This window comes from Ranitomeya imitator, chromosome 2 (genome assembly GCF_032444005.1).
Source record: "Ranitomeya imitator isolate aRanImi1 chromosome 2, aRanImi1.pri, whole genome shotgun sequence".
NCBI classification, from domain to species: domain Eukaryota; kingdom Metazoa; phylum Chordata; class Amphibia; order Anura; family Dendrobatidae; genus Ranitomeya; species Ranitomeya imitator.
In genome coordinates this window covers 89,101,121-89,121,052 of record NC_091283.1, presented here as the reverse complement: position 1 = coordinate 89,121,052, position 19,932 = coordinate 89,101,121, and positions in this window count along the sequence as shown.

The following is a 19,932-nucleotide window of genomic DNA, read 5'->3' as shown; positions in this document are numbered from 1 at the left end:
CCAGAAAAATTTTCTGGTGATAGCAAGTTTTGTAGGGGATTTGTGAGTCAGTGCTCTATTCATCTCGAGCTCCTGGCTACACGTTTTCCCACAGAGCGGGCTAAGGTGGGATTTATTTTGTCTCTATTGTCGGACAGGGCGTTGGAATGGGCTACGCCGCTGTGGGAGCGTGGCGATCATGTGGTGCAGAGTGCTGCGCTGTTTCTGAGCGCTCTGAAACAGGTCTTTTTAGGACCTCAAGTCACCCATGATACTGCGCTCCAATTGCTGGCATTAACTCAGGGTGAGTCCTTGGTCAGTCATTTTGCCGTCCAATTCCGCACCTTAGCATCTGAGCTGGATTGGTCGGATAAAGCTCTTATCCCCATATTTTGGAGGGGCTTGGCTGACCACGTAAAGGACGCTCTGGCCACTAGGGAGATTCCTGCCACACTGGAGGAGTTAATAACTGTCTCCACTCGAATTGACCTCCGTTTTAACGAGCGGAGGTTAGAGCGAGCCCAGTGTAGGCAGAGGTTTCGGCTGGCTCCTACTTTTGCCAAACCTCTTGAATTTCCAGTCCTGGTTCCTGAGTCACATGAGGCCAGGGAGGTGTCACAAGCAGGATCTAAGTCCCGGACCGCTTGTGCACTCAGGGTCTGTCATGTTTGCCAGCAGTCAGGACATCTAGCCACCAGATGTCCTCAGCGGTCGAGGAAACGTCAGCGTCTAGTGGTAGTTGGTGGAGGTACACTAGACACGGCGACGTTTGCCTCTAAGTTGTCCTTTAAGGGGACAATTACTATTGGCTCATTTTCCCACTCGGTAGAGCTCTGCGTGGATTCTGGGGCGGAGGGCAACTTTATGTCTTCTGCCTTCGCCCAACGTCACGCAATACCCTTGGTTATGCTTGCTCAACCAGTAACGGTGCGAGTGGTGAATGGGTCGACATTGCCCTCACAGATAACACACCAGACCATCCCTTTTACTCTGTCCATGTCGCCATCTCATCAGGAGATAATTTCTCTGCTCGTCATTCCGGAAGGAATTGATGAGATCCTGTTGGGAATACCTTTGCTACGGTACCACTCTCCTCATATCGAGTGGTCCTCAGGCAGAATTCTGGGTTGGGGTGAATCTTGTGGGGATAGGTGTCAGAGGGAGTGCGTTCAGGTTGCTACTACTGAGGTATCCGCAGATCTATCCTCTCTCCCCAAGCAGTATTGGTCATATGCAGACGTATTCTCCAAAAAGGCGGCGGAGACCCTTCCGCCCCATCGCCCCTATGACTGTCCTATTGACCTCTTGCCTGGTGCTGAGCCTCCCCGGGGTCGAGTCTATTCGCTATCTCTCCCGGAGACGGAGGCAATGTCACAGTACATACAGGAAAATCTGGCAAGAGGGTTCATCAGGAAGTCAGTGTCACCTGCTGGGGCAGGATTCTTCTTCGTGCAGAAGAAGAGTGGGGAATTGCGTCCATGCATAGACTACAGGGGTCTTAACGCCATCACCGTTAAGAATAAATACCCTTTGCCTTTGATATCTGAACTGTTCGATAGGCTTCGGGGAGCAAGGGTATTTACTAAATTAGATCTGCGGGGTGCTTACAACCTGATTCGCATCCGTGAGGGGGACGAATGGAAGACGGCTTTTAACACCAGGGATGGGCACTATGAATATCTGGTGATGCCCTTTGGGCTCTGTAATGCCCCAGCCGTTTTCCAAGACTTTGTGAACGATATCTTCCGGGATATGCTTTCCACCTCGGTCGTAGTCTATCTGGATGATATTCTCATCTACTCTCCAGATATTGACTCCCACCGGAGAGATGTTTGCAAAGTCTTCGACCTCCTACGGGCAAACTCCCTCTATGCCAAGTTGGAGAAGTGCATGTTTGAGCAGGAGTCCTTACCTTTCCTAGGCTACATCATCTCAGCCCAGGGATTGGCTATGGATCCTGCCAAACTACAGGCTGTGATGGACTGGCAGGAACCTCATTCTCTTAAAGCGGTGCAGCGCTTTATGGGGTTCATCAATTATTATCGCCAGTTCATCCCGCATTTCTCAACTTTGGTAGCTCCCTTGGTTGCCCTCACCAAGAAGGGGGCAAATCCTAAATTGTGGTCTGAGGAGGTCTCCAAGGCCTTTATCTCTATAAAGTCACACTTCGCTAGCGCTCCCATACTTCATCGCCCCGATGTTGATAAGCCATTTATCATGGAGGTGGATGCCTCTTCTGTTGGTGCTGGAGCAGTCCTCTTCCAAAAGGATGCTCAAGGTCGGAAGCATCCTTGCTTCTTTTTCTCCAAGACCTTCGCACCAGCAGAGAGGAATTATTCCATCGGGGACAGGGAGTTGCTAGCCATGAAGTTGGCTTTCTCGGAGTGGAGACATCTCTTGGAGGGAGCACGTTTTCCCTTCCAAGTCTTCACAGATCACAAAAATTTGGTGTATCTGCAGACAGCTCAGCGGTTGAATTCTCGCCAGGCCAGATGGTCCTTGTTCTTCTCCCGGTTTCATTTCACCCTCCATTTCCTTTCTGGGGAGAAGAACATTCGGGCCGATGCTCTCTCTCGCTCCGTTGTGTCATCTGCGGAGGAGGAGGAGGAGCCTCGGCTTATTGTCCCCACCGAGAGTTTGAGAACCGTGGCCCCGGTTTCACTGGAGTCTGTGCCCCCGGGCAAGACTTTTGTTCCATCTAGTTTGCGGCCGGAGGTTCTCTCTTGGGCGCACTCGTCCAGGGTGGGTGGACATTTTGGTACTAAAAGGACATCCGAGTTACTGGCGAGGACATACTGGTGGCCGCATATGGCTCGTGATGTCGCGGAGTACGTTCGGGCGTGTGTCTCTTGCGCCAGGAACAAGACTCCTCGGCAACGGCCAGCTGGTTTGCTTTACCCTCTGCCCGTGGCTGACAGGCCCTGGGAGATGGTCGGGATGGACTTTGTGGTGGGCTTACCCAAGTCTCGTAATTGCACCATTATCTGGGTGATCACCGACCATTTCTCCAAAATGGTGCATTTGGTGCCTCTTCCACGGCTACCATCTGCACGGGCGTTGGCTGTCTTGTTTATCAAGCATATCTTTCGCTTACACGGTATGCTAGACAAAATTGTTAGTGACCGGGGTCCCCAGTTTGCGTCTCGATTCTGGAGGGAGCTATGTCGTTTACTCAGTATTGAGTTAAATCTCTCTTCGGCATATCATCCCGAGACGAATGGGTTGGTAGAAAGGGCCAACCAGACCTTGGTCACATATCTGCGACATTTTGTTTCTGCCAGACAGGATGACTGGGCATCCTTGCTACCGTGGGCAGAGTTTGCACTTAACAATGCCGTAGCCGACTCCACCGGTCAGACTCCATTCCTCTTAAATTACGGCCAGCATCCGCGTGTTCCAGTGCCCATGCCTGTGTCTTCCTCTGATCCCAGGGTGGCAGACTGGGCTGTGGAGGCACGGGACATTTGGGATCGCACGCAGGATGCCATTCGGGCCTCCAAGGAGAGAATGAGGTCCTCCGCCGATGTTCATCGGCGCCCTGCTCTGACTTTTGTCCCTGGCGACTTGGTGTGGCTCTCCGCCCGTAACATCAGGCTGCGAGTTGAGTCCACTAAGTTTGCTCCTCGCTACTTGGGTCCCTTCAAGGTTCTCGAACAGGTTAATCCTGTGGTCTACCGCCTGGCTCTTCCTCCACGCTTGGGTATCACCGACACCTTTCATGTGTCCCTCTTGAAACCCGTATACAGTACATGTCCCGGTTTTCCGAGTCATCTGCCGGGACATCGGGTTCGTCTACGGACGATTACGAGGTGAACGCTATTTTGGGGTGTAAGGTGGTACGCGGCAAAAAGTTCTATCTGGTGGATTGGAAGGGTTATGGTCCAGAGAACAGGTCATGGGAGCCTGCTGAAAACATTCGGGCCCCACAGCTCATTGCTGCCTTCGAACGTAGCGAGGCCCAAGGAGGGGGGGGCCCTAGGAGGGGGGTAATGTTAGGAGTCGAGTTTCCTCTGCTGCACAGGGGGAATCTCGATCCGTCTCCGCTGCGGTCTCCCATTCTCCTCCAGCAGCAGTGGAGCCTGCTCAGCAGGGACGTCGATCCCAGCGTCTCGCTCAGTCTGACTCTGTGAGAAGAGTTACTGCTGCTTCTCCAGCTTCTGCCTTTAAAGCCAATACTGGTCAGCAGCGAGTGGACTTCTCTGGGACTAAGTCCTTGTCTGCGCACACTGAGCATGCCCAGGGCAAGATCTCCCGTTGGAGATCGAGGGTCATGTGTTCAGACTCTGCAGCGCATTCTATTGGTCCTCTTGGCAGGTCTTGGAAGGGCAAAGTTTCTGTGGCCGCTTCCTGTCCTGCAGCTATATAAACTGCGCATGACCGCACGGCCATGCGCTAGTGTACAACTTTATACGTGTGTTTGTTGTGAGTGCAAGTCGTCCTTTAAATACCCCTACCCTACTGTATGATTGTTCGCGTATGGTGTATGGCTGCTATCTAGTGCCCGACTAAACACTCAACGTGTCACACACGTGTCAGCGTCCTCTGCTGTGACCGCCAGTGCGGCGCCACGCGCCTGTGTGCGCTTCCTGACCCATGTCTGAGTACTTAGTGGTGCCTGCCAGCACGGCACAGTTTGCACTTCGGTGCCTCTATTGTATATACTTTTCACACCCAGTTGTGGTGTAGTGCCAGCAAGGGTCTAATCGGACTACTATCCCTGTTGGGGTCTAGTTCGCTGACCACTTGCTCGCGCTCTATGTGCGGTACCGCGATCCTGTGACGCAACAGGATCGCTTTCTTCACGCTGGGTGAGGTTTAACCCACGCGTGTATACTTATGAGTACCGCCATATCGTCTGTCATGTCCTAGCAGCAGGTTTCACCTGCACGGTGGACCCCGGACTGCGAACGCATCCATTACATCTCTCTTGGTGCGTTCCGCCAATCCTAACACTAGATCTGCAGGGTGCATATAACCTGATATGTATCCGTGAAGGGGACAAATGGAAGACAGATTTAACACCAGGGACAGCCACTATGAATGTCTGGTGATGCCCTTCGGGCTTTGAAACACCCCAGCCATCTTCTAAGACTTTATGAATGACATTTTCCGGGAACTCTTATCCACCTCGGTCGTAGTCTACCTGGATGATATTCTCATCTATTCTCCAGATATAGATTCCCACCGGAGAGATGTCTGCAAGTGCTTTGAACTCCTACTGGTAAATTCCCTGTATGCTAAGCTGGAGCTATATCATCTCAACTAAGGGCATAACCATGGACCCTACCAAACTGGAGTCCGTGATGAACTGGCAAGAACCCCTGTGATAAATCACAAGGGGGATATTTTTATTATCCCCACCACTGACACCAATATGTTATAGACCGGGGTTGTTTGGCTGCCCCTGGTTCTCTTCTGAAGGGGATTTATTTATATCCCACTTCCCAGTTTCAGTTTGGAACTCGCAGCTATCTGTCGCCCCTTACCCTTAGGTCAGTCAGGGAACTGTACCTAGGATAACTATTCCTTGCTATGTACTGGCTAATGGGCACACTGCAGCAAGAACAATATAACTACTCCTACTCAGGCAGCGTTACCCACCAGCGCAGGACACTTACGCTGCCACCAGCTTCTATTTCGGAATTAATAACGGGTCAGGAGCCAACCCAATTATTATTAGCGTAATTTACTTCAGAGGATGTGAAAGTGTGTTATAAAGCCCAGCGTTCCAGGGGCTATGTTTAGGATCTCACTAGTGCTAAATCTGCTGTGCTCTGTGACAGTTAACAGGGAACAGCGTCCTTTACGTTATTGCAGTGGCTCTGTGGTTAACAGAGTTTGCCGCTGTTCAAACTGGCTGACATTTAACCCACGAGTTTTCGATGCTCACCCGCCAACTTGTTCCGCCATTGCTCAGCAGCAGATTCTATCTGTGCATGGTGGACCCCGGGTTGCGAACGCACCTTACTATTACATTTTATTTGGTGCATTCCGCCAACCCTAACACTATGTTCTGACTTTCCCTTTGCCTTTTGCTTTGATACTCTATATCCTAGTATTTTAACTTGGCCTGTGCCCTGACTTACGCCTTTGTTATTTCCATCTGTTTTCTTCATGCTCTCTTGGCACTGACCCCAAAACATCTTACTTCTCTGCCTCATAGTCTGTCCATGAGTAGTAATTAGCATCACACTTTATCTTATTTTCTTACTACAAGATATATGCTATTTTTTTCTTTTTTTTTGACTGTGAAATAATGTGTACACGTTGCATGTATACTAACTTATGTTCCAGCTCATTTTTTGGTTTTGAAGTGCTCATGTGGTATGAAGAAGTATATAATTGATTACAGTATTTATGTTGGTAGATTGTTCACTCAAAATACTTATAAAAACCATCAGTAACTTCCTTAGTAGCTGTATTTTGGGCTGGGAGTAAAGGGTTCAGTGTTCTATTGTGTACAATATCATAACATATAGAACTTTCCCCTTTTTTGGAAATGAGGTCATAAACATGTTTAATATAAGTGGATTCTACAATGGAGAAGCAGAAAATGCTGAAAAATATGATACATGAGATAATGATCAGAAAATTATCAGTCAAGTTCACATAAAGGAATCTGTAGTGAAAGTATTTAATCTTACTGAACCTTAGCTAATAATAAAGGTATTATCTTTTGTTTGAATTAGAAATAATAATGTCAATTACTGTATACATTTACCATAATACACTTTTATGATGCCTATTAATCCATACTTCTACAATAAAATATACATTTAATTCAGTTTTAGTATTTGAGGTTATATACAATATTGTCTGTAGAGGGCAATGCAAAATAAGGAATGAGAGAATCATTATCATTCTCAAGGTTTTCCAAAAGACATGATAGTTTTGAAGCAATTGATTTTATGATGACAAGACTAAATAGTGTGTGGATTTTATGTAAGTTAAGAAGGGCTTTTTGTCTACAAATAAACCAAATTGTCTTCTACTGTGCCATCTGCATACAAACCAAATGGCTGTTTTGAAAGTGAATGAGAAAAAGGGTTCATTCAACAATGAAGATCTACATTTTTATTACACTTTTGGTTAGTAAATCAGAAAGTGCTTTAATTTAGAATTAAACCTTAAATTCTAAAGACATAAGCTCATGAATATTGTGACTGATCATTGCAGATATACTGTATATTATTCATGGTTAAGACAGACTATGTATCATATTGGTTATAACACAAGATGTGCAAGGGTAAGTGCTGTAGGATGTTCTCTTTCGACTCCTTTCATCCAATGGGTATGTTTAAGACTTAATGCTAAAATGTCATTCAGGGTCATAATAGGGAACCAATAAAAAGGAATGTTGCCTTGCTACTCCACATGAATCCAACAAATCCAACATAGTCATGCTCAATTGCATGCCAAGATTTGGAAGCAATTTAAATAAAAAAAGAACATGATACAAAAGTATGTTTAATTGCATGACGTGTTATGGAAGTATTTTAGCTAGGAAGAACATCTATGACATAATTCCTATGATGGAGCTTTGCCGTGCGGTACAGATTCATACACCCATCGATTAGCCAAATGCTTGATGTGTACTGTGCATGGAATAAATGCAGTGGATTATTTTTCCACTGTATATTGGAAAGCTATAGTGTACAAAATGATGTATAATTCAAAAGGGCTGGAACATAAAAACTAAATAAAAGAAAAATTAAGTCAATCAATCAAACATAAATAAAGTAAAATATAAACATAAAAAAAAATTTTGCCGCCGCTCAACACTGATGTAACGCTGACATTGAACAGACTGCAATGAAATAAACAAACAACATAAAAACTATTGATAGTTTGAGGTAAAATGAAAGCCGCAGAAAGAAGAATTCAAATTCCGCAAAAAATTCAAAAACTACCACAGCAAAAAAGGGTAACAATATTTACCTGCCCCGGTCTTAGAAACTAATGCACTTATCCTAATGAGGATGTAGCAGAGCCTTAAATGTGCCAAAAAAGCATCTGGAAAAACTGTCCCAAAAGCCTCTGTGTGTATTGTGCCAAAAGCCTTTGTTTCTACTTTACTAAAAAGCCTCTTGGCAATACTGTGCCAAAAAGCCTTTGTATTGTGCGAAAAAGCCTCTGGGAGTAGTGTGCCAAAAAGCCTTTCTTTCTACTTTACCAAAAATAATTTGGGAGTACTGTGCCAAAAGCCTTTGTTTCTACTTTACCAAAAGCCTCTGTTTGTACTGTGCTAAAAAAAAACATGAGTGAGAGGGATGAATTCCTGGCTTCAGTGTCAGGGACCGGAGCTCTTGAGCACCATGTGATACTCAGCACTGCTCGGTATCAAGCAGTGGCAACCATGCTCGCCAATCACTACTGTTTAACCATTGCATATCAAAAATGGGTAAATAGTGGTAGTGAAGCCTCAAAATATTCTGGACCTGATGTGGCAATAAGGAAATGAAATTGCTTAAAGAAATGCATGTTCAATGTAGCTCACAGGATTTCCTCATTTAGACAGTAAACCTGAAGTGAAGACTCCCGTACAACAATGTTGTATGTGAACTCAACTGTTAACCAACTAGATGCTAGTAAAACATTTGGTTAGTTGTCTAACCCCATCACAACTGATGATGTACATATTTACATCACAGATCATGTCCCATCCTTTGATGCAGGCTCACACACTGACCCTGCATCTTTCCCTGCACTTGATGACAGACGTAATCCCTTAATACCAAACGTTTGCATTGGCCCATTTTCCTTTTCATAATTTTTAAAATATAAAAAATGACAGTATATTTTTGTTTTGCCTAATATGCAGAAGAAATGTGTCATCTTTAACTTTAGCCCTTTTATAGGTCATTTAATCTTCAACTGTTCACACTAGCTAATTTTGACCAGGAGTGTCCAAACTTTTACATGCCTCTGTACAATCATGTATGCAAATTCTGGGCATTTTCCTGTAACAATATCTCCTCTCCTTGTCTCAACCTGTAATAATATCCCAATCACAGGCCTCTTCCTGTAATAATGTCCCCCATCCTGGCTTCTTTATTTAAAAATATCCCCCTATTGGGCCCCTTCCTGTAATAATACCTTCTTTCCTGATTCCCTAACTATAATAATGTTCCCCATCCTATGATCTATCCTATAATAGTGTTCCCCATCCTGTGGACCCATCCAATGATAATGTTCCTGATCCTGGGTCCTGGTTTTCCTCTCTTCTTAACACATTTTAAAAATAGACTATTCTTATTTCCTTCCTTGCCCCCATGAAGTACAGTGTCCTCTTCAATACCCGCGCAAAGGCCGGCAGCTGACTTAAGTGTGCTGATCACATCAGAGGAGAGAGAAATTAAATGGGAAATCGGACTTTATTTTTTTTTTGCGGTCACCATTATTCCGTTAACAGCAACCGCACCACTGTGGTCAGAAAAACTGACCCCAATCATGTTCTCTGAAATGAGAAAAAAAATTGCTGCATGCTGCGCGCTCACTCCAAAATCGGTATAGTGTGAGAAAAAATATCACATGCCATATGGACCATCAGTATGACATCCGATTTCCATGGATAAATTACAATTTTGTAGAATAGGAAACTGTAAATGGTCTTGTAAAAGACATAGCTGCTGAGTAAAAAAAATAGATTGTATGTGGACAACGTACAGATGAAAAGTGAGAAAAAAATGTTCTACTCTCCTGAATGAGAATGGGACCGATTTCATATAGGGTAATGTGAGTGAACACTAAGGCTGAAGCAAGAAACAAACTTAAGTGTTTGCTCCAGAGGTGTTTGTTCCTACACTTCTAGCATGAACACCTAAGCTAGGGCTGCTGAGCGGAGAGAGGACTGTCAATAAGTCCAAGGCTGCAGATAAGTCCATAGTTAAATGCAAAATCATAGTTTAACACAAGAGGATAGTATGGAGATTTCCTTACTAGCTTCCATTTTTTTTTGCCGTGCACATGATAGGCACAAGTTAAATATTCAGTGCCGGTGGTCAAGATTTCTACAGGGATATGGCCTCATGACATGATGGGTCAATTGAAAAGCCTCATCTGCTACAAGAATATAAGGCACCGGTTCAAGATTGGAGTCTAGAAGCTGACGTGGTGGTGGTAGGTCCAACTGATTATTGCGCAGCCGCCGACCTATAATGGAAGAATTGAAGACCCTGGAATCTCCAGTTCTTCTATAGGTCCCAATATCTACAATTATAAACCTTATTGACTGTCGACCAGGGAAAACAACACTACAGAAAAATATTGTTTATAATTATAGAATTGGGACCCTGAGTTCGGCGGCTTACGCACACGGATGTGCTTTCCATCCAGGGCTCCAACACATTTGTGGAAACTGACACGTGTCCTGAAAATTACAGGATATGCGCAACCAGTGTGCATGACCGGCATGACCTCTTGATGTAGCCGGGACCACATTTCTGAACATGTTGAGCGGAAAATGCCTGATATTGTTGACTTGCCTATTAAAAATTCTAAGTGAAGAGCAGCATATGAAAGGCCAGTCGAAAGGAAGCTAAAACAAAAACCAAAAAAAAAAAAAATTAGAAGACATGCCAACAAACAACAGACAAAGCAATGGTGAAACTTTTACAGTGGCTAAGTTCTAAAGCATGCATGCACAACATATAATTACATGCCATGGCTTGTTTTTTTAATACACAAGCATATAATGTGCATGGCTACTTGTTATTAAAACAATATATTCAGAAGTGTAAACAATAAGTAAGGTCCAAGGGCAGGAAAGTAACTAAGCTGATTGAAACATCATCAACATATAGTTGTAAGATATACCCTAACGTAAGGATAAGCCGCTCCTCTGCAGAAATAGCTTTGCGCATCCTGGTGTCCTGAAATGTGATCCCAGGGTGCACAATCTCCAACAAAATATCAAATGTAACAAGGGTCAACAGAGAATATTGAAAAAACTTGTTCGGATTTCTACGCAGAGATGAGTATAGACGGTGGAAATGGCCTTTACTTATTCTTTGCCTCAAAAGTGGATGTATCCACATTCTTCTCCGACTTCTCGGATCCACAATCACAGGGTATTGCTCCCCAAAATGTCGGAATAAAATCCAATTGTAAAGCACCCGCTCAGTGGTGTTAAATGTCAGTCTGTCATGTTTGTCACAAAGCAGAACTAACAGACACAAAGCAAGGACTCTTCTGCAAAGTTGGGAGGCTCACACCTGTTGTAGAGGCAATATATAGGGGTCTGGCTGATTATTTAAATTACTTTCAGGCCTAAAAACCCTTATTTGTCCATTTTGGTCGCCGTCGACCAAATATCGGCAGACGGATGTCAGACGGATGTCAAACGGATGTCAAACGGACTCTCAGATGCAAGGAAATCGCGTCCTCGCATTCCAATCGGATGACAGATGGATCACTGTTCAGGAAACATTTGTGCGTTTCTCGTCTGTCTAAAATGGACCGATTTTTTAGACGTGTGTGACTCCAGTCTTAATGGCTAACTGAAAATATGCCATCAACCCATTACTTGCCAAATTAGCAATTTTCTTTTTTTATTTTTTTTTATGACAGATTTTTAATGATTTGGGTCCTAATGAATCAGAAACATAATTTGCAAAATTTTTTCAAGTATGGATTTTTCAGAAAAGGGCATCCCAATGTTCAATTAAAAATGACAATGACATTATTTCCTATTTTGAAAACATTCATTTTACAAACACAACACAAAAAATTGGACCTAATTATAAAAATTATAAAATCTAAGTTGCTAGAAGCTAAAGATTAGGCGTCCCCAAAAAAAGGACATTGGTAGATAATGGGTTAAAAAGTATCAACCACTGAGGACTCTCAATTCTAAATATTTTTCTATCTACTGGCTAACATAGTACAAAGATATATATCTTTACTGTACTACATGTTGTTCAATTTCTCGTGAATATGTCAATACCCCATATGTGGGGGGATACTACTTTTGAGGCACAATGCAAAGATCAAAAGGGAAGAGGTGCCATATTGGAGTTCAAAGTTTGCTGGAATGGTTTGAGGGCGCAATGTCACATTGGCAGAGACCCTGAGGTGCCAGAACAACAGAAACCCCTTATATGTGAACCAGTTTTACAAACTACACTCCCTAATGAATTCATGTAGAGGTGCTGTGATAATATAGACACAATTTTTAATTTTTCTAATAGCTAATAAGTAGTGTTGAGCATTCCGATACCGCAAGTATCGGGTATCGGCCGATACTTGCGGTATCGGAATTCCGATACCGAGATCCGATATTTTTGTGATATCGGGTATCGGTATCGGAAGTGTAAAATAAAGAATTAAAATAAAAAATATTGTTATATTCACCTCTCCGGCGGCCCCTGGACATCAGCGGGAGGATCCGGCGTCCGGCACGGCTTCTTTCTTCAAAATGCGCGCCTTCAGGACCTGTGGAATGACGTCCCGGCTTCTGATTGGTCGCGTGCCGCCCATGTGACCGCCACGCGACCAATCAGAAGCCGCGACGTCATTCCTCAGCTAAAGTCCTAGAATGAGCGCCTTCTAGGACCTGAGGAATGACGTCGCGGCTTCTGATTGGTCGCGTGGCGGTCACATGGGCGGCACGCGACCAATCAGAAGCCGGGACGTCATTCCACAGGTCCTGAAGGCGCGCATTTTGAAGAAAGAAGCCGTGCCGGACGCCGGATCCTCCCGCTGATGTCCAGGGGCCGCCGGAGAGGTGAATATAACAATATTTTTTATTTTAATTCTTTATTTTACACTTTAATATGGATCCCAGGGCCTGAAGGAGAGTTTCCTCTCCTTCAGACCCTGGGATCCATGAGGATACATTCCGATACTTGATGTCCCATTGACTTGTATTGGTATCGGATATCGGTATCGGCGATATCCGATATTTTTCGGGTATCGGCCGATACTATCCGATACCGATACTTTCAAGTATCGGACGGTATCGCTCAACACTACTAATAAGATTTTTTTTTACAACAAACTGACACCTATTTTTTCCTGAGTGTGCCATTACCCCACATGTAACTGTGAAATATTTTTTAGGCACAGTGCAAAGCGCAGAAGTACAGGAGAGCCAGATTTTGCTGTTATGGTTTGCAGGTGCTATAACCCACTGGGAGAGCCCATGACTTGCCGTAACAGCAGAACCCTCCATAAGTGACAAACTACACCTCTTAATGAATTCATCTAGGGGTGCAGTGATCTTATTGACACCACGGTGTGTCACAGAATTGTATACCATTGGGCAGTGAACTAAAAATACAGTTTTTTTTCGGACTATGAGACACACCGGACCATAAGACGCACCCCAAATTTTCAGAAGAAAAGTAGGGAAAAAAATTACCGTATTTTTCGGACTATAAGACGCACGGGACTATAGACGCACCCAGGTTTTAGAGGTGGAAAATAGGAAAAAAAATATAAAAAGGTGGTAAAATATTTAATAACATAAACATACTATTATATGTGTTGTTATTATATATAATAGTATGCTATTTTGTTAGAAGCTACAGGACCAGTGTGGTGGCTGCAAAGTACTATATGAAGACGCTGGAGGGTGAGTATAAAAATGGGGGCACAGGGCTTATATTTAAAGCACCACTCCAACACTGAAAAATAACACTGGAGTGCTGCTTTAAGAACCCATGGGAGAACTATAACTCCCAGCATGTCTTGCAGATCCTATGGCATGCTGGGAGTTTAGGTTAACCAAAGGAGTGGCAGTGTGCTTTATTGTGTGTTGTAGTGACTAACCTTTTAATTGTGGCAGCCAGCCACTGTGGTGAGGTAAAATGCTGAAGCATCCCATCCCATGACACCACAGAGCGCTCCCTCTTGTTGCCTCTCCACAGCACAGGAGGAAGGCAGCAGATTGTAGTGTGGTGTCTGCAGGACCTGTGATGATATCAGAAGAGGGAGGGCTCTGTGCTTCCATGTGATGCACCAGCCTGCCCTCTTCATGACATCACACAGGTCCTTGTGCTGGAGCACTCAGCATCCAGCACAGCCAGGCAGCCAGGTATGTGGCAATCTTGTCCCCTCTGGCCCCTGCTGCTGCCTCCTCCACCAGACATACAGATCTCCCCAGCTGCTGCAGGAATCCAGCGCTGGGGAAACCATGTGTGTCCCTGTGAAGGAGTATTCATTTGCTGCTCTGGACTCACAGCTCAGCTGACAGGTGGGCGGGGAAGCAGCTAATGAATATTCACTGCATTTTAATGATCGGGACGATGTGGTTTCCCCAGCGCTGATTCCTGAAGCCCAGCAGGGATATTTTTCTGCCTCCTGCCTCCCAGTGCAATCCCACTCGCTGCTGCCCTCTCCCAAGTTACATCCCTACCATAAGACGCACCCACAAAAGTGCATCTTATAGTCAGAAAAATACGGTAATTGCATCAAATGAGGATCCGTCTTACAGTCTGAATTCAGTTTACCGGGGAGAAGGGTGTGATCGGGAGCGCTGGTGGAGCAGGGTCTCAGGAGGTGTTCAGTGGTCTGGTGATGATCTGACTCATGCCAGGCTGGTGCAGCAGACTCGGTGGTGCGAGGGCTCCACCAACATTTTTTGAAAGCCTGGAGCCCCCACACATCCATCCCAGGCTGGTGCGCAGCAGTTTCAGAGATGCTCGGTGATGCTGATACTGGGGCTCCGCCAACATTTTGTGAAAGCCTGGAGCCCTCGCATTTCCATTGCTGTAATACAGTGGACACAAGGAAAATGGCCACCAGAGGCAGCACATGCTCAGATTGAGATCTTCTCACTGATATCTCATCTCCCGACATCTCAATCTGCACATGCGTCGCCTCTGGCGGCCATGTTCCTGGAGGCCACCACATTACAGCAGTGGAAGTGCGGGGGTTTTGGGTTTCCACAAAATGTTGGCAGAGTCCCCGCACCACCGAGCCTCACCAAAACTGCCACGCACCACCCTGGGATGGATGTGTGGGTGCTCTGGGCTTTTACAAATTGTTGGTGGAGCCCCCGTACCACCGAGCATCTCCAAAAACTACTGCACACCAGCCTGGGATGAGACTTCTGGTAAGTGCATCCGGACTGTAAGACGCACCCCAATTTTCCTCCAAAATTTTGGAGGAAACAAGTGCGTCTTATAGTTCGAAAAATACTGTAACACCATTTTTACCACAAAAATTTTGTTTTAACCCCAGATTTAACATTTTCACACAAGAAGTGGGTAAAATGGCACCATAATTTGTCCCACAATTTCTACTAAACAAGGAAATACCCCATATGTGGCTGTACAGTACTGTTTAGCCATGCGGATAGACTCGGTAGGAATGGATTGCTATTTGCCTCCTGGAAACCAGGTTTTCCTAGAACAGCTTGTGGACTCCATATACAGAGCCCCTAAATGCTAGAAGAGCATAATCGCCCCTCACGTGACCTCATTTTGGAAATTATACCCTTTGGGAATTTATCGACACTTGTAGTGACCATTTTGAATTCATGGGTATATTCCAGAATCAAGCAGCAATATATGTTGCCGAGTGAAAATTGCAAACTGCCATTGTAGTGATCAGTACACTGTAGTGACCAGTATGTTGCAGTCACCAATACATTATGCCCAGCTCATGCTTCTGGAGACACACACGCGTAAGTTAAGTAGGCTCTCATCACTTCAGAAATGCCAAACATGTGAACACTATATGTGGTTTAGGTACTCTGTGGGGCTCAGAAAGGAGGGGGCATTTGGATTTGGGAGCGGAGAATTTGCTGAATTTCTTTTGGAGGGTAATGTAGCCATTTCACTATTCCAGAGCTTTTATGCTACAATTAACGTGGAAGCTCCCTATATTTCCATTAACAGATGACAGACCTGAGTGATGGATTGTTTTTTTGTGGATTGAGTTGAATATTTTATTGGGATCATTTTACATAGCGTTTGGGATCACATTTATCCAGCACTCTATGCTGACCACTTACTTTGGGGTTTCTATGTAAATCTCTGACATGATTCAGATGAAACCCACAAGGTATGCATTCACTATAATGAGACAGCATAGTTACTCTGTGCTCTGTCTTCTCTCTGTTCTTCAGTGTCCTTTTTTATAGAAGTACACAAAGCTGTGGCTGACGGCACTTTTATGCATCCCTAAACAGATGAACACCACCAGATCACAGGTCAGATGGCATCCACAGTGCCTCCATGTGACGGGTGTGTCTGATGCTGCTAACAGTAGCACAGCATCTGGCTGTAGAAGGTCTCTGCTGTTGGCTTTGCAGTTGCCTTCCTAGTAATTGTGACTTTTGGACCCAGTGACAACCTCCCTCTGGCTCTAATTGACACACCTGGACCTGGGTGTTTATAAATTTCCTGGCTGCATCTGGGTATTGTTAGTGATATGTCCATTTCCCCCTGTTGAGGCTTGGAGCTATAGCAATCAGGTATCTTCCTCTTTGGTGCTGTTTGTGGATGTCTGTGTTTGTTCTCTCTGAGTCAACTCAAGATGAGATAAATATTCCCCTCATTTGTCTGTCCCATGTGTCTTGAATTGTAGTGGGGACTGACTAATTTTCACCCTGTCCTTCCCTAAGCAGGGCTTATTGCTAGGGTCAGACAGGGATTTTGTTACTCGGCGATAGGTGCAGAACCTATTTAGGGCAGACTGCGTGACTTTAGATCTGTCTAGGGGTCTCCACTACCCTCTTCCCTAGTGTTGGGCACCCTACCCCTCATCCTTTCGAGTTATACTTAGCAGGAGAATCGGTGCATGCAGACATATAGCTCTGAATTCCGCAGGTGAGCAATTGATACTAAATGGAATGACCCAACTCTTAGTAGCCAATTTCTTCAGGGTCTCACTGAAAGGTTGAAGGATGCTTTAGTTGTATATGGATTCCCTGAGTCCTTGGAGGCCGCTATATCATTGGCTATACATGTTGACAGATGCCTTCAGAATAGGTGAATAAGACCACCTTCTCCGGATCCTCTTTATCGGGGAATAGCCCCTTTGACAGGGTTACATTCTAGCGGTGAACACGTACTGGGGAGAGTGGAGAAAACCATGCAGGGGTGCCTCTTCATCGTACATTTCCCAGGAGTTCGTAAAAAAGGGGTGTATTTTTTGTGGAAAAAAAGATATTTTACTGGGACCTGTCTTCATGCCTAAACAAAAGGAGACTTGTTTAACCCTTGGTAGTCAAGAGTGGAATAAGCAAGGGGTCATTTATCTACAACCTGCAGTTTCTGGTTTGTCCCGACAGCAAAGGTGGTGCAGGAGAGCAAAACTGAGGAGATTTTTGTGTTTGACAGTGGAACTGGAATCAGCATGTTTGATGCTGAGTTTGCCAAATCTCACATGCTGGTTTCCTGTGCTTTAGCTAATCCCATTCGCATCTTCGCCATCGACTCATCACCACTAGTGATGAGTGAATAGCATTTTTGCTCGGGTCTCCCCGAGCATGCTCGAGTGATCTCTGAGTATTTTGGCATGCTGGAGATTTAGTTTTCGCACCTCAGCTGGATGATTTATGGCTGCTGGACAGACTGAATACATGTGAGAATTCCCTAACAAACAGGCATTCCTCACATGTATTCAGCCTGTCTAGCAGCCGTAAATCATGCAGTTGAGGCTGCAAAAACTAAATCTCAGAGCACGCCAAAATGCTCGGAGATCACCTGAGCATGCTCGGGGAGACCTGAGAAAGGAGTGTACTCGCCCATCACTAGTGTTGAGCGATACCGTCCGATACTTGAAAGTATCGGTATCGGATAGTATCGGCCGATACCCGAAAAATATCGGATATCGCCGATACCGATATCCGATACCAATACAAGTCAATGGGACATCAAGTATCGGAAGGTATTCTCATGGTTCCCAGGGTCTGAAGGAGAGGAAACTCTCCTTCAGGCCCTGGGATCCATAGGGATGTGTAAAATAAAGAATTAAAATAAAAAATATTGATATGCTCACCTCTCCGGCGGCCCCTGGACATCACGCTGCTAACCGGGAGGCTTCTTTGTTTAAAATGCGCGCCTTTAGGACCTGCGAATGATGTCCCGGCTTCTGATTGGTCGCGTGCCGCCCATGTGACCGGCACGCGACCAATCAGAAGCCGCGACGTCATTCTCATTCACTAAACTGCTAATTCTAGGAATTGAGGACCTGCGAATGACGTCGCGGCCTCTGATTGGTCGCGTGCCGGTCACATGGGCGGCACGCGACCAATCAGAAGCCGGGACGTCATTCACAGGTCCGAAAGGCGCGCTTTTTAAACAAAGAAGCCTCCCGGTTAGCAGTGTGAAGTCCAGGGGCCGCCAGAGAGGTGAGCATATCAATATTTTTTATTTTAATTCTTTATTTTACACATCCCTATTGATTCGATACCGATACCCGATATCACAAAAATATCGGATCTCGGTATCGGAATTCCGATACCGCAAGTATCGGCCGATACCCGATACTTGCGATATCAGAATGCTCAACACTACCCATCACTAATTGCCACTTGAACAGAAAGCGCTCACTCAAATTGTACAGAAGGTAATACTAAGGGTGGGGTCGATTCATTCTGATATAATTTCTTGCTATGTCCTGAATGGTTTTCCCACCCCAATTGGATTGGGTCTTCCCTGGTTGGTGAAATATAATCCGTTGGTGGATTGGCAATCCAGGAAGATCATTGAGTGGAAGATTACTGCCATGAGAACTGTTAAATATTTCCCTTTCTACAGTCTCTACAGTAAACTTACCTACATTTTTGTTGGAGTTTGAGGACGTTTTCTCTGAGAGGGGGAGTCAGGATTTGCCTCTTCCTCGTGAATATGACTGTCCTATTAATCTGACCCCCAGGAGCTAAATTACCAAAGTCCAGACTGTATAATCTTTCCAGTCGTGAGAGACAAGCCATCTTCACCTTTGGTGGCAGGGTTCTTCTTCTTGAAGAAAAAAAAATGGCTGTCTACATCCCTGTTTAGATTTATGGGAATTAAATCAAACTACCATCCGAGATCCATACTCTCTTCTTCTGATTCCTGATCTATTCAGCCAGGTTGTGTGATCTAAAGTGTTCTCCAAGTTGGATTTAAATAGGGCCTACAACCTGGTTAAAATCTGAGAAGCGGATGAATGGATGATGGTGTTCAATACCCCTGAGGGTGAGTTCGACAGTCTGGTCAAGCCTTTCGGTCTGTTCAATGCACCTGTGGTATTTCAGCATTTCATTAATGATATTTTCCATCATTTGGTGGGTAGGTTTGTGATGGTCTGCTGTATCTAGATGATATTTTGGTTACTCTTCTTATTTGGAGACACATCAGGGGCATGCTAAATAGGTGCTGAAAATATTAAGAGATAATAAATGTATATGCCATACTAGAAAACAGGTGTTTTCGCTGTCCAGAAGGTGCAGTTTTTGGGGTACCTGTTGTTATTTTCAGGTTTTTGCATGGATCTGGAAAAGATTCGTGTTGTCCTTGATAGGGACTGTCCAGAGAACTTGAAAGCTCTACAACTTTTTTGGGTTTACTAACTTTTACCAGAAATTCATCTGGAATTATTTAGTGATTGTGAAACCCCCTAATGACATGACAAGGAAGGGTTCAGACTTTTCCAATTGGTCAGATGATATCCTGCGGGCCTTTTCCTCCCTTAAGAGCTGATTTGCCATGGCTTCTATACTTAGTCAACCCAATGTTTCCCAGCCCTTTGTTGTGGAGGTTGATGCATCAGAGGTGGGGGTTGAGGTTGTGTTGCCTCAGGATCCATCCCCTGTTAAATGAGCCTTCTTTTCTAAATCAGCTGACACCCGGCAACGATCGCCCGCAAACAGCCCGCGTGTGTGGGCAATAACGATGACGTAATAATCTTTCCCTGGTCATGGGGTTAAAACACTGATGTAAAATCTGTCTGTATTTTTACATACATTGAAAATCACTGATGCCTCAATGAGACCTTTAGTAAATTGCAGGAGCATAA